At 43.7% G+C, this 16,002-nt stretch overlaps 1 protein-coding gene across 8 annotated transcripts in view; it reads right to left on the reverse strand.

Moving 5' to 3' along the window:
- Positions 1-16,002, reverse strand: part of DYRK1A (dual specificity tyrosine phosphorylation regulated kinase 1A) — a 147,866-nt gene that overhangs the window by 103,108 nt on the left and 28,756 nt on the right. Inside the window, exon 1 of one of the 8 annotated variants that reach the window (XM_042954392.1) lies at positions 9,978-10,593. The exons of the other annotated variants lie outside the window; for them this stretch is intronic. The gene's annotated coding sequence lies outside the window, so the exon portion shown is untranslated. Of the gene's footprint in view, positions 1-9,977; positions 10,594-16,002 lie in introns of those variants that run through there. 8 annotated transcript variants of the gene reach the window in all.

Consider the following 16,002-nt stretch of genomic DNA (forward strand, 5'->3'; position numbering starts at 1 on the left):
TTTTTTTAAATCCAGGTGATTTCTGAGCACAGCCCACTTTGGAAACCACCGAACGTAAAAGGCAGCTTATCCCCTATCTCAACTCATCTGGCATATAGCGGCCACACAGATCTTCCGGAAGCACAGCACTTTCAACCTGGATTTAACTTACCCTCTGTAACTTAAAAACATTCGCTCAAATCTCATTGTCCTGAACACAGAGTGTGGCATGGCATTCGATAAAATGCCGTTTTGCCTCCTTCTGCACCGACGCTCAAATCGTTCCCCTACCTACAGTTTGCCCCTTCTTCGCCTAACCCTTTACCTAAATCCTACCCATCCTTCAAGACCGCCTCGATTCCCCCTCATCCAGCTGTAAGCCACTCCAGCCTCTCCTTGAATTTGCATTTAATGACCCACCACCATGTTCTGTTGGTTACTTCTGTTATACTCTTATTCCAGTGATATTATCTACTGCTTGGTGAGTTTCATATTTCTATTTTATCATGGTAGATGTTCAATAAACACATCGGTATCATGAAAAACAACATGGAAACTATTGTTCTATACAGAAAAAGTGAGTTATAAAGCAGGATGCAGACACCGTATGATTACATTTTTAAAGGACAGAAAAATAGTTGTGTGCATAAAAAAATAAAATAAAATAAAATAAAATAAAATAAAATAAAATAAAATAAAATAAAATCCTGACAGGTTATCCATAAACCATAAATAGTAGTGATCTCCAGAGAGAGGAACTGAAGAAAACTGTTATTCTTATTTTTTGTACTTTCAAATTTTCCTTAAAGGAATATGCATTTTGTCATGAAACCAAATCTTCCTAGAATCCTAGACCTTAAAATCTTAACCTAGAATTTTTTTTTTTAATCAATAGAAATCCTGTGAAAAGGACCGGCATGGATATCAGCAGTCACACTGCCACAATCTTAATACTTATGACTTATTTGTTAATGTTAACATTTCCCAGCCTTTATACTTCAAATTCCACTGGCGTCACCAGGTGGATGTTCAACTTCCGGGACCCTGTTCACAGCTGTGCAAATCGATTTTATACACGAACATGCTACTTCTCTAGCTGTACAGCGTTTTGTTTGCGCTCTTGGTTTGTCCTTTCAATCAAAACTACAAATCTTAACATAGTGTTACTGCTCTCTTATTTCCACATGAGACCAGGAGACACAGAATTGGTGAGAAAGCTGAAATTAATTTTAAAATAAATTTTAGGAATAAAGGTCTGGAAAAACCCTTAGAACACCACCTTAAGTACCCCTTTCTTCTTAAGCAGAAAAAAAAAAACCCTAACAGTGAAAATCTAGCCATCTCAAAGATGAATTCTCATGACAAACTATAGCAAAATGGTCCATCCGTAGTTAGAAATTCTATGCTAAATTCCCCTATACAAACTTAAGTTCCTGATGTTTCTTCTGCACACTGAAGGAACGGAAAAGAGCTGCACACAGCCTACAAAACCCTCTTCACGTGCACAAACGCTCCTCAGCTTTCCTCCAACTGAACACGAAGACACTCGACGTGCCTTCAACTGAATTAGCCAGCCTCAGTCCATTTCTCCTGCTCAAATCTCCTGCTTTCTCAATGTACGATCTCCAAATGTGTACACAGTCTACTCAAACGCGAGCCTTGCAACACTAAGTACGGCTCCTACGCAGTGTTCCTTTCTTCACGCGGCTCTGATACGTGGTCCACTTGTGGTCTATTATGTCTCATGTTCCATCTCTAGATGGATCCATTTCTAGATTTCGTATCTAGAAATCCCTTTCATGATAGAAAATACGACATCTTTATATACAAGTCTCATTAAAAATAATTTAGAAATCAGAAAATAAAATATTTCAACACTAAAAAGACAAGGTGAAAGAGATTATGGTATTCACATGACAAAATATTATGTCTCTAAGTCAGTTCTTACGATAACTGTATGACTTAAGGGAAAGAGTCACACGCTGCATCAGAAAGAACACAAAACCTTCCCTCCAAAGCACAATCTCAGGAAAGTAAAATAAATACACTGAAAAATCTCTGAGGAAAAATATAGAAGATTAATAATGAATGTCTCTGGCTAATAAAATTCTGGGTGATTTTTAAATTTTCTTCTTTACACTTTTATGTCCATCACAACTTTTATAAATAAGCACATCTCTTATAATCAGTCACAAACAAACAAACAAAAAGGCCCAAGAAATTCAACCGACACCTTAAACGTGAAAGCCATCGTGCTATCTATAGCTCACAGCCACAACTAGGAGAACCACCTCCAAGTACACCCAATTTTTAAAACTCCAATACAGGTAAAAGGCTCACGCTAATGAACTATTAAAGGTCTTTATTTTTTAAAAATCAGTTAATACACTGGCAGGTCACTGTCGGCACTAAGACCCAAAAAAGCACCTAGTGTCGCTTAACTTCGCGTTGCTGACTCAAGGCCCTGCAGCCGGCCTGCCCCAGTTTAACTCCAGGCTCCACAACTTAGCGGGTGGGCTCGCGCCAGGTTCCAACTCCTAGATGACTGCGTGTCCGTCCTCACCCACAAGGTGAGGATGATCCCGTGAGGTTGTTGTTATCAGTGACACAGCACGTTTGAAGCATTCACAGCTCTGCGGTCAGCTGTGCCGAGCGACTCTCTCCACCGGTGCGTTTCACGCTACCGCTACCCTTCACCTTTCCAGTCTTCTCTCCTGCCATCAATTTTCCCCAAGCTGACACTCCAGCCACAACGGGTACAGGCCACGTTGCTGCTGGGGCTGTTCCGCGAGCTTTCCTCATCCCGCTCTGGGTGTCCACGCCAAGCTCCGGGCCCAACACCAGCGCTGCCTTCCACGGAAGTCTCCGGCCCACGCTGCCCGCAGACCCCTCTCTCCTCAGCCCTGCAGAGCAGCGTTTACACCGAGACTCTCGGGCCTCACGCCACTGGCCTCGGACTGTAGCTACCTAACTGCACCCGTGCCGGCTTCCAGCCCCGGAAAATGGGACGAGCCTCGCTCATCTCGCCCTTGGGGAAGGCCGGCTTCCTCAACTACGGCAGACTCTCAATACAGAAGAGAAAAACCACGATCGTCAAGCCGCGTCGTCTCCTAAAACACCTGCTTCGGGTTGCTTTGTTGAAACGAGTGAGTTACAACTCTTCAGTATTTAAGACACGACGAGAAGTACAGTTAGGTGGTACACGAAATCTAGTGGCGGAGCAACGGAGTTCGCCATGGCTGGCTTAGTTCTAGAACTCACTTCAGTGCAAAAAGCACAAAGTCTAGCAGTTCTGCCACAGAGAATGTTGTCTGTGCTAAGAAATGTGGGATTATCAACTCCACATAAAGCTTGGGCACAGTTTTATTCCTGTTAAACACCAGAACTCTTTTTTAAAAAAGAATAATCTGGGGGCGCCTGGGTGGCTCATTCGGTTGAGCGTCCAACTCTTGATTTTGGCTCAGGTCGTGATCTCATGGTCGTGGGATTGAGCCCTGTGTCCAGCTCCATGATGAGCGTGGAGCCTGCTTGGGATTCTTTCTTTTTCTCTCTCCCCCTCCCTCCCCTAATCGTGCTCTCTCTCAAAAAAAATTTTTTATTAAAAAAAAAAAAAAAAAAATTTTTTTTTTTTTTTTACATTTTTTTAATGTTTATTTTTGAGAGAGAGAGACAGAGACAGAGTGTGAACAGGGGAGAGGCAGAGAGAGAGGGAGACCAGAATCCGAAGCAGGCTCCAGGCTCTGAGCTGTCAGCACAGAGCCTGACGTGGGGCTTGAACTCACAAACCGTGAGATCATGACCTGAGCCGAAGCCGGACGCTCAACCGACTGAGCCACCCAGGCACCCCAAAAAAAAAGAATTATCTTTAAGTACGGTATTACTTACACTGAAAATGCTCAAAAACCAGGCGGGCAAAATCCTGATCACTGCGGAAGCAAGGATGACAGGGACACAATGGTTCATTATGTTACTCTCCCTATGTATCTCTTAAGTTTTCCATAATTAAAAGTTCCTTTAAAAAATAAAGGGGTGGTCGAGTCTGGCGTCGGGCTCCGCGCTGACAGCCGGGAGCCTGGAGCCTGCTTCGGATTCTGTGTCTCCCTCTCTGCCCCTCCCCTGCTCATGCTCTGTCTCGCTCTCTCTCAAAAATAATCATTAAAACTAAATAAATAAAAGTGATGATATATGAAAAAAGTATTAGAAATACAATGCTTTAATCCATACAATATGTGAGCTACTTGACAAAAGAAACTAAAAGAAATTGAAAGATTCTGCTATATTTTATCACAAGAGAGCTTACAAACAAACCGTTAACTCAGCAAAATTTGCTTTTCTATTCTTGTTTGTTTCTCTTTGGGGAGAGGAGAAAGGGGTTAAAGTAGCCTGGGAAACTATTTTCTATAAAATATTTTTAAATAAATCACTAACAAAGATTTACCTATGTAAGTTTTGGTTTCTACACAATTTTTCCAGAAGCATTCATTGTGTTACTAAATGTACAGCTGTGGTGTGAAAATCCAGGGAGCTAGGTAGAAATCCCCTTTAGGATATCATCAGCTACCTTCGCAAGATCGATACACCACAAACTCCCTAGTGCCAAAGTCCCCAAAACAGATGATCCCACTACTCTTTTCCAGCCACTCCTGGAGGACAAAAACTGAACACTGTAACAACCCCCCCCGCAACATTTCCTTTTGCTACCCACAGTCATGTTCTTCATCTTCCTACATTTTTTATATTATGCAGATAGCACATTTTTCATATCTAATATAGATGGATTATATAGTAACATCAAATTTAATTATCAGACAGTTACAAGGACTTCAATTTCACCTCATTCCAATCAATCCTTTAGCAGATGTGGAAACCAAAGTCTAGAAGTTATGTGCCTTACTTAGGATATCTGAAAGTAAAATAAACACTGAAAAAGATCTAATGATCAAATCAATGATAAAAGTCAAATAATACTTAATTGCCACTTTAACCGAGCATTTAAACCCCACTCCTACACAGAAGTATGTACAAAGATAACATACGTATGTAATGACAACATAAGCATACTTATACATAAATGAAAATACACAGGAAAGAGTCCAGAAAGATGAACTGCACAGCTGTAAGAGCAGTACCTCTAGTTAGGACAATGGGCCTGGGAAGGTGATGGGGTGGGAGTGGGGAGAAGTCAAAAGAGAGACATTTGTACATCTGTACACACTTCAGAAGTATCATCCTTTACACTTACAGAAACAAATGAAAAATAATGCCAAATAACGGCATATACGCAACTATCCTAAAAATCAGATGATGTCTTGACATAAGGAGACTTTTAAATTCACCATTTCTTCAATGATCACGTGCCGAGTACCAGAGACACAAGGGCACAATTTACTGTCACTACGCCCGCCCTTAGAGAACTCATGATCCAACGTGGGAAACAGACAAAAATCACAGTAATACAGGACTGCAAACTGGGCTAACAGATATGAAATATGAATTACGAACAGAATATAAAAAGGGGAACCAATTTGGATTTGAGAAAGGAGTGTCAGAAATACTCCTGCCAAGAATATGACAGGAGAGATCTGAATGTGTAGTCTTTGTATCTGTACAGCTTCTCAAGCTCACAATTCTTTTAACTTCTAGATGCACACAATGAGTGGCAATGAGAAAACCTAAAACTTCTGAGAAAATAATAGATGGATGGGAATCTGGAAGGACCAAGGCTCATCAGCCAAGATCAGTGAAAGACTAGAGGAACAGTGAGTAGATGCCTTCAAATAATTAAGCAAGTCTCACAATTATGGAATGAATTGACTAGCTTCCTGTGTTTCAAGAACACAGGACTAACATCAGAAGTAAGTAGAACGTTACAGGAGAACACGTGGAGAAAGAATAAAAGAATGAAGCCATCCACTAATGGGGAGTTCATGAATGGCACCCCCCATCGCTGCATGTTCCTGCAGAGCCTGGGACCCATAACACCTGCCTCAGCCATGACTCTAACACTAAGCAGGAAGTGGAATTCGATTACTCTAGAGTCCAACCCTCTGGCCCAAAAGCCCACATCATTGCATTATTTAAAAATGTGCCCGCTCTATGAAATATAACCAGGGGAATAGCTACTATTTTGTAAGAACACTTTCCTCCACTGAGCCTGTTTTGCCCTTGTTCTCTGAGGACAACTTCTCAACAAGGCGGAAGGAGCTGGAGTCCAAGCTCCGTCCAAAGCACGGGGGTCCTGCTGAGATGTGAAGTAAAGATCTCAACAACGGAAGCAGCTGGAATCTTGGTGGACAGGGCAACAGAGAGAAGGAAGCTGTGCAAAAGGGGACCCAAGAGGACCAGAATTCACATGGACAGAGTGAGTCTACTCAAAGTTTAGCAAAGAGTGACTGCTAAGATGTTGAGAACAGAAATGATGTAGAATGAGCAGGCGTAGGCATGTGGGGAGTCCCTGCCCAGGCACCGTGGAAAGATCTAATGAATATCTTACAAAGGTTCATTTAAATGTGTCAACTTGACTGGGTCATGAGGTGTCCAGACATTCGGTCAAACATTTTTCTGGGTGTGTAGTGAGGGTGCTTCTGGATGAGGTTACCATCTGAATAAACTTCTCCCTAATGTGGGTGGCTTCATCCAGTTAGCTGAGGGCCTGAATTAAAAAATAAAAAGGCTGACCCTCCCACAATAAGAGAGAACTCCTGTCTGACCACATTGAGCTGGGACACCAACCTTTTTCCTGCCTTTGGACTCAAACTGAAACACTGGCTCTTCTTAAGTCTAGCTAGAGCCTGTGGGTTTTCAGAATGGAACTTAAGTCATCAGCTCTTATGATTCCCAGGCCTCTGGACTCCAACTCAAACTACACCATCAGCTCTCCTGGGTCTCTAACTTGCCCTCAGCAGATCTTAGAGGACTTCCCAGTCTTGATAATCAGGTGAGCCAATTCCCTATAATAAATCATGTATCTCCCTTTGGGTCTATTTCACTAGAAAACCAGGACAAACACATACTCTTAACTTCCTTTCCTCATTTCAAGACTAAGGGCCGGATCTCCTAGAATATAGCCTATGAACCAATAGTAATAGTGTCTAAAACCAAACCCAGGGCAAGATATGAAGGAAGACTCAGTTTGGAAGTCATCCCCCATATTAGAGGGGATTCACCTTGAGCTTTCCATAGATCTTGCAAAATACAGTATAAAACCAAATATATATAAATTCAAAGTAACCAACCAGCCTTCGAGAATAAACATTAACACACTTAACAAGAAGAAAATAAGATTTAGTCAAATATTAGTCAACAAGCAAAGGAAAAAACCATGTGATCCACAATCAAGGGGGGAAAAAAGGAGTCAATAGAACACCAACCCCAGGATGGACCAGATGTTAGATTTAGCAAACAAAGACTCTAAAGCAGATGTCTGGATGTATTTTAACAGCATACTGAAGACAGCAGGGGAAAAAAATCAGTAAAATGAGAGGTCAATAGAAATTACCCACTCTAAAACAGAGAAAACTGGGGCGCCTGGGTGGCTCAGTCGGTTAAGCGTCCAACTTCGGCTCAGGTCACGATCTCACGGTCCGTGAGTTCGAGCCCCACGTCGGGCTCTGTGCTGACAGCTCAGAGCCTGGACCCCGCTTCAGATTCTGTGTCTCACTCTCTCTCTGACCCTCCCCTGTTCATGCTCTGTCTCTGTCTCAAAAATAAATAAACATTAAAAAAAATTTTTTTTAATAAAAAAAAATAGAGAAAACTGGAAAAAAAAAAAAAAAAAAAAAAAACCAGACCCTCAAAGACCTACAGAATATAAAATGTTCTGACACATGTGAGTGAAATCACAGAAAACTGTGAGGAGCAGGCAGAAAAATGTGAAGAAATCATGGCTAAATACCTCTCAAATTATAAGCATACCCAGGCATATCATGGGCAAACAGCTTACCACCAAAGATAAAATCTTGAAAGCAGCCAGAGCACAAAAAGACACTATATATCCACAGAAGAACAATATAGTAAAATCAATAGCATCTCATCAGCAACAATGGGAGCCAGAGACAGTGGCCCACCACCCTTCATGTGCTGAATGACAAAAAATGATCAACCCGAAATTCCATGTGCAGCGAAAAGAACCTTCCAACACAAAGGTAAAATAAAGACATTTGCAAGATTGTTCAAAATCGGGAGAGAATTCTCTGCCAGCAAACCTACCCAATGAAAAATGCTAAAGAATTTCTTCAGACTGAAGAGAAATGAGAATGGATGGAAACACAAATCGACACAAAGGAATAAAAAGTGTCTGAAATGCAAATAAGTAAATTTTCATAAATATATTTTGCCTCTCATGATTTATTAAAAGACTTGATTGTTTAAAACAAAAACTTTTAAGTTGGAGTTTAAAACATGTACTCAAAACTCGTAAAAATTGTATGCTGGAGTTTATAATGTATAATGTAACATATGTAGCAGTAAAAACCATGGCAACAACTGTACTCAGCGAGAGGCAGGTTAAACAGACTGATGTTTATGGTTATCACATTTGGGAAATGGGTTATGAGAAGCGGAAAGTGTCGGTGACTTTCACATTTGAAAACAGAGATGCCCTGCCCTCAAAATACAGAACACCTTCAGAAGTCCCTGTGAAGATCTCATGCACAGTATTTACAACACACAAAAAAACCTTCCATCACAACAGAAATCCAACAGACAACCCAAGGAACTAGAAATAACAGGAATAACTAAAAAGATCTTCAAAATATGTATCTTAAGATGTTCAGAGAAATAAAAGACTACTTTTTTAAAGGCTGACAAAACAATAGGCAGGTTCAAGAAAGAACCAGGTTTTAAAATTAATACACATGGGCGATCTGGGTGGCACAGTCAAACATCTGACCCTGGATTTGGGCTCAGGTCACGATCTTGCGGTCCTGAGATGGAGCCCCGCATTGGAATCTGCACAGCATGTGGGGCCTGCTTGGAATTGTCTCGCTCCCCCCCCCCACCCCTCCCCTGCTCCCACTCACATGCACACTTTCTCTCTTTCTCTCTCTCAAAATAAATAAATATTTAAAAGTAAATAAAACCAAGGGCGTCTGGGTGGCTCAGTCAGTTAAGCGTCTGACTTCAGCTCAGTCATGATCTTGCGGTTCGTGAGTGCAAGCCCCGCATCGGGCTCTCAGCTGTCAGTGCAGGGCCTGCTTTGGATCCCGTCTTCCTCTCTCTCTGCCCCTACCCCTCTTGCTCTCTCTCTCTCAAATAAACACACACACACAAAGTTTTTATATAAATTAACACACACATGCACACATTTATGTCCATGACTAGCTCACAACTTCAAAAACCCTCCACTGACACCATCCACTCTAAGTGTGAACATCTTTTCTTTTTTTTTAACGCTGTTTAATATGTGTGTTCATAGTTTATCCACAATGAGCTAGCTGTATTTGTCCAAAATTAGCTAAAACAAAGGAGCAGAATAAAAAAAAACAGTCCAACTATAACACATTTTCAAGTCTGATATAACCAAGCCACATTAGAAAAAGTATAATCATAGTATATTTTTCCCTCTATCCTGCAATCTGCACCCTCTCAGTCATTAAAATTCCTAGATTGCTAAATTAAGTGCCAACAATTTAATCATTTGCCTAAATTTAGATTCATTTTTAATAAATGCTTGATAAAAATTACCACTGTCAGCTTGAGCCAGCCCTAAAAGAATAACCCCCATTATTTAGAGACAAGTAGCTTAAAACCATTATTATAAATGACATGCAGCGTGGTGAAATTTGGGGTGAAGACTCCCAATTTGGATCCCAAATCTGGATCATCAAGCTAACACTGAAATGTTACAAGACATACTATGAACTCTTACTGTAACGGGAAACATACTCATGAGAGATCTAAAAGTTACTGTTTCAAAAGCTACCTTCCTACTCTTCCAAATAATTTACAGGAGTGGAAGTTGAAAGATGTCACCCCCCAAAAACTATCCACATCCTTACCTCTGAAACCTACAGGTGTTAGCATATTTGGAAAAGGGCCTTTGCTAATGTGATGATGAGTAAGTGAAAGATCTCGAGCTGAGGAGATATCCAGGTGCCCTGCCTGCCATCACAAGTGTCCGTGAAAGAGAAGGGCAGGGGGAGATCTGACACAGGAGAGGAAAAGGTGACGTGACCACACAGGGAGAGACTGGAGTGACGCCGTGACCAGCCGCCAAGGAATGCCAGCAGCCTCCTACAGACGCCTGAGGAAGCACAGCCACGGCCCCGCAGACACTCTGAGTTCAGCCCAACGATACGGATTCCAGACTTCCGGCATCTAGAACTGTGAGAAAATTAATTTCTATTCTTTTAAGCCACTAAGTTTGCGGTGATTTGTCACAGCAGCCACAGCAAACTAACACAAGAAAGACATTCTATAAACGTCACCTCCGAACAGTGTTCCAATCTGTATTTGTCTTCCTGGATCATGTAAAAAAGTGTGTTTCATTTACGGGCACCTCTCGCTCGGAATGATCTGCAATCTTACCGGTTTTTGGTAAGTTCGTTCAAGCTTCTTGACAATAACCAGGGGCGCCTGGGTGGCTCCGTCAGTTAAGCAAGTTAAGGTTCAGGGGATCCAGCCCCACATCGGACTCTGCGCTGAGAGCACAGAGCCTGCTTGGGATTCTCACTCTCCCTCGCTCTCTGCCCCTCCCCCACTTGTTCGCTCCCCCTCTCTCTCCCTCTCAAAATAAATAAACTTAAAAAAAACAACTCAATAAATAATAAAGACAACCGCTAGGAGACAGACCGTGTAAAATCCCCCCCCCCCACTCATGCTCATCAAAACCCGATAGGGAGCCCCCCAACCTGGAAGAGCTCATCAAGCACGTCTCCCACATAATCTAACGCGAACAGCAAACGCTAAGGTGCTGTCAGGAACGTGAGGGCACCAACCGTGTCTTTCTCCTTCTCACTACTTGAACCCTAACGTTTGGCACGCTGTCAAAGAAACCAACCTTCCCATTTCCCGCAGAGACTCACGGCCACCAAAGGCCGCCTGTTTCCCCTCCCGCTCCTCCCGCTCTCCCCGGCTACAAGCCCCGCAGCTTCCTACTGAGCCCGCATCTCCAGCCGCAGCATCCCGCCAGGTCGCCCGGGGGGAAGGCTGCCGGGGCGAAAGCGAGGCAAATCCACCAGGCCGAAAGGAAGGATGGGTCTGAGATGTGCTGTGAAGCCGCCCCCCCAGGAAGAGCCACGTTTTCGATTATCCGTGCAGAAGCCACAGCCGGCGCCAGCACCGCCAAGTGCTTCTAGGCTGTGAGACCCACGCTCCTCCCACTAACGAACCCGGCCCGTGCCACTCGCGGGACCCGCTGGAACGGCTACGGTGACACGCGTAGGGCCCAGCACAGGGTCCGCACCGTCGGATTCGTTCTGCCTCCCTCTACTTCAGGGAAGGGGGCGCATCCGTAACCCCCGCAGGCTGGTCTAGCATCTCATCTGCCTCCCAGGTCCCGACACGAGGGGGGAGAGGAGTCCTCCGAGGACCTGCCGGAGGCTGCTCTCTCTCAGGGAAGGAGGAGAGAAGAGGGAAGTCACTCCCGTCTCCAGCTGCGCCCTCCACCTCGCCGGACCTCTCCCTTCCTCTGAACGCGAACATCCGAACATCGTACTCAGATCCTGCCCTGTTATGGCTGCAGGATTAAGTCTTTAAAAAAAAAAAAAAAAAAGTTCCTAAGAACATGATCACGTTCTGTTCGGAAGTCTTCTCTATGAGGTTGTAACTTCCCAATGGGCAGAGACCGTGTCACATTCAGGCCGGCCTCGCCGAAGTGCAAAGCTCCAAGTTGCCCACGCTAATGACACCGAACGTGGTACTTAACTGAAGTCATCAAGTTGACACATGGTATCTTAACCATGTGGAAACAAAAGTACGTAAGTTATCTGGCCGGCTTGTTCCCCTGTTGGTAGTTACGCTGGGCAGATAACTTTTTCTGAATCCCCGTTCAATTATGCAATATCAGGAAACCCAGATTTCTACCTTATAGTTATTTCTGGAGAGAACAGCACTTACCCCTTGGGTCTGTTGGGCAAATAAATAAGCTCGATTCCTGGAACGGACGTGACTTATAACACCACTCTAAATTCCCTAAATTCTGGATGGTACTTTTTAGTCGTGAAATAATTACAAATACAACTCATTTCGTGCTCTCTGAACCCTATGAAGCCACATAGGTATAATTTTGCACTTCCGCATGTGAGGCAAGTGAGGCACGGACTATGTACAGCCATGGTCCCCAGACGCCTCACAGCTCCAACAGAATCACCCTGAGGGGCTGGTTAAAAATTCAGATTCAGAAACCTAACCACCAGCACCTCCAGAGAGTAGGGCCAGAACACCCATTTCGAACAAGGGCCTTAAGGCGATTTTGACACAGGGCCAAATTTAGGGACTTCTGATAAGAATTCAGAGCCCAAGAGGCCTAATGGTATGTATTTAAGAAGGAGCTTCCTTCTACTGGGCTAGCTTACTGAAATGAACTATGGGCTACTCCTCCAGAAAACAGAGACGTGGCCTGTGACTGAACGTGTACCTAAATGTTCCTATGAACACAGAATGCCCCACAGATTAAACAACTCTTACCGAGCTTGTACTCTGAGGAGACAAAGGTGTCATCAGTTAGAGCTGGTTAGTTTTAGGTTTCTGGTTAATTTTAAAACTTGTCTTTTGATATATTCTACTTAGCATTTTAACCCATCACTTGCCAAAACTTCCTCTTTATAGTAATTACATAATTTTTTGCATATTTTTTTAATAAAGACCTTAAGTAAAAAAGCTTCCCCCAAAAGTATACTAAGAAAATTAAATAGCTTCACCTACACTATCTGTGGCAAAGACAGTCCCCTCCTTCTTCCGTAATTGTAGCCAAGCCCATGGCTGCCCAGAGAGGTTACATTTCCCAGCCTCCCTTTCGCCTAAGTATGGCCATGGGACAAAGTTGTCACGGACAAATGAAAAGTGCAAACAAGGGTGGGGTGCCACCTGTGGGCTGGAAGACACGGAGTGAACACTTCTGTGTCTCTCTGTAAACTGGGGCAAGGACAACACAACTGAGAGCCACACCTCAGGGTCTGGTGGCAAACCAAGATAAAAGAAATCTGCGTCTCTGAAAGACCAACTGAGGCAGTCACCCCCACCAACCAGGCCATTCACCTCCAGACGACTCTGTTCTTGGGGCCATCCATTAGCCGCTTCTCAGTTACAGCAGCTTAACTATGTACCCTGTTGTTTGTGTGGCAACTGGAACGAATTCCCTCTCACAACTCCATCAACCTGACGGTATCTCTAATGTGGTCACGATATTGGGTAATAAAATTCTGGACCCTGAAGGGCTCTTAAAAGATCATCTACAAAATAACTCAAGTTTGAAGACAAGGATCCTGATGGCTACGGAGAGTCAAAAGCATGACAGTAGGAAAAACACTGGCCCCCAACATTCCTCTATCTTCCCAGTTCATTCTTCCTTCAACATTATTCTACAGACTGGATTCTAAAATCGTGGAAAACAGGGGCGCCTGGGTGGCTCAGTCGGTTGGGCGGCCGACTCCAGCTCAGGTCACGATCTCACAGTTCGTGGGTTCAAGCCCCACGTCAGGCTCTATGCTGACAGCTCAGAGCCTGGAGCCTGCTTTGGATTCTGTGTCTCCCTCCCTCTCTGTCCCTTCACGCTCGCACTGTGTCTGTCTCTCTCTCAAAAATAAATAAACATTAACAAAAATTAAAATTTTAAAAATAAAATCACAGAAAAGAAAACTACATTTTTCAAAATAACCTGTGGATGACTTTCATTCACTGATTCAACAAATAATCTAGCCCAGCATCTTGTCAGCTGCCAAGCAACGTGTTTTCAGGTGAATGCAGATTTTAGAGGCCTTCAGTTTTCTGGATGTACTACATCTTTAACTCTCCTGAGCCTGCACAAATTACACAGAAAACAAAACAAGTACAAATAATGTCAACACTCCCTTGAAGGACCTAGAAATACCCAAATCAAAATGTGGCAGTTTTCTTTACAGAAAGTAGCATATTGGAAACTTCTCTTCTACTTCTCCCACCACCATCCTCTCATACTCCACATCTTTTTGGAAGACTTTTTTACCCTAAGTAACCTCTACACCAACCGTGGGGCTCGAACTCACAACCCCAAGATCAAGAGTTGCATGCTCTACCAAAGGAGTCAGTCAGGCGTCCCCACAAAAAAGCATTTCCATTTATACCTAGCCCAAAACAGAGGAAAAGGCCAGCAAACCCAGGGAACAGTATTACTCCTACACTCCTCCTCCCCACCCGCCCCCCCACCCCCCACCCCCCACCCCCCACCGTGAACAGGGCCACTGGAGGTCCTGCCTTCCACCCCTCGCAGCCCTCCTCCCCCACCACGGCCTGCACCACACAGGAGACAGAAGCAAAGGGACAGGCCTCACTCCCTCGAGACAGGAACACCTCTTTCCTGTGGCATACAAGGGATCCTGGCGAGCTGTGTGTTAACAAGCTAAATAACACGAAAAGTTTTTGCTAATAGAGAGCTAAAAGGTTTTTAAATCCCAGAACAGAGTCCATTCCAGCAGTGCTTTGTTCATAAAGATAAAAATCAATCTACTTGGATGCAAAATGCCATAGAGTAAAATGTTTCCATTCTCTAGATATTTTAAAAGAAATTCCACTTAACGTCAGTAAAATCTTAGTCTTAAGAAACATTAACCAAATCACATACTACAGTTTCCCAGGATTGGGGGGGGGGGGGGGGTCACAGGTCCTGTGGGGCAGGTATGATGTCAGAATATTTCTCACAGGACGGTATTTCTCAACCTTTTTAAAAGTATTCCCATCCTCAGAGGTGGCGGGGGGGGGGGGGGGGGGAAGAGAACTAAATCAAATTTAAATTAAATTTCTCCTTAATAAGAAAAATGAAACCTGAAATATTTTGTCAGGTAGGGTTGACTTTTAGAGGGCCACAAACCATCGTTAATACCTAATTTTTTCACTCCCTCATCTCCAACAATTATTACCCTGGTGGGGGTGATATTACCCCCCATGGAGAATGCATTGCTCCTCAGACTTGACATCACCCAGATCCCTTCTAAGACTTCTGAATATGCTAAGTCTGGGGTCAACCCCCAAAATCTGCACCTCGCCTTAAGCTTTCCAAAGGACTGATTATATGGTCTGTGGGCCACAATGTTTCTCACGAATTTCCGTGGTCATACCCAATGCCTAGTAGCAGAATGACCTCAAAATAGAATCCAGATGAGAGCCGTTTAAATGAAATAGCTGTCACATCCTGCACATTAAGGAAAAAGAGATCTGTTTGGGTTTCTTACAGAAGATCTGAGGACGGTCTACCTCTTCCTTCTCCAGTACGTAAGACAAGCACAGGATTACTGGAGAAAAACCAGAGGTGTTTTATGGACTGTAACATGTGACCCAAAAGGAGATTTATGTCACTTATTTCACAAAGTACATATTCAAGGTTTCTATCTAGTACTTCGGTACTTTCGCTTAGGTGGAAATTGGAGCCGAGCATCCCATAAAGTACTCATGATCTTTTCTTCCCCATCCCCAAATGTGGATTTATGAGCCCTACCCATACACAGTCTAACTGAATTTGACAAATTACACTAACACAACACAGCTATCTGAACAGAGCTCTAACAAACACTGCATTATCAAACGAATAAGCCAGTAAGATTAGACAAAACAAAAAGAACGGAGAAGTCATCTTTTTTCCCTTCTCCCCTTCAGAAAGATACTTGTTCGTGCGGTGGAATGTTCTTTGGTGGCCCCAATAAGCCACTCTTGCCAGTGACCACATCTTACAGTCTCCTCCGCCTGAATCCGGACGGGCCCAAGACTCACTGCGGGACTGAAGAAGCTGGCGACGATGACACTGTGCCGGGTCCGGGCCTAAGGCCTCAGGGGGCGCAGCGGCTCCTGCCGTCGGCACCTCTAGAATCCGGTCACCACCTCTGAAATCCAGTC

This window comes from Panthera leo, chromosome C2 (assembly GCF_018350215.1).
Source record: "Panthera leo isolate Ple1 chromosome C2, P.leo_Ple1_pat1.1, whole genome shotgun sequence".
In the NCBI taxonomy this organism is placed as follows: domain Eukaryota; kingdom Metazoa; phylum Chordata; class Mammalia; order Carnivora; family Felidae; genus Panthera; species Panthera leo.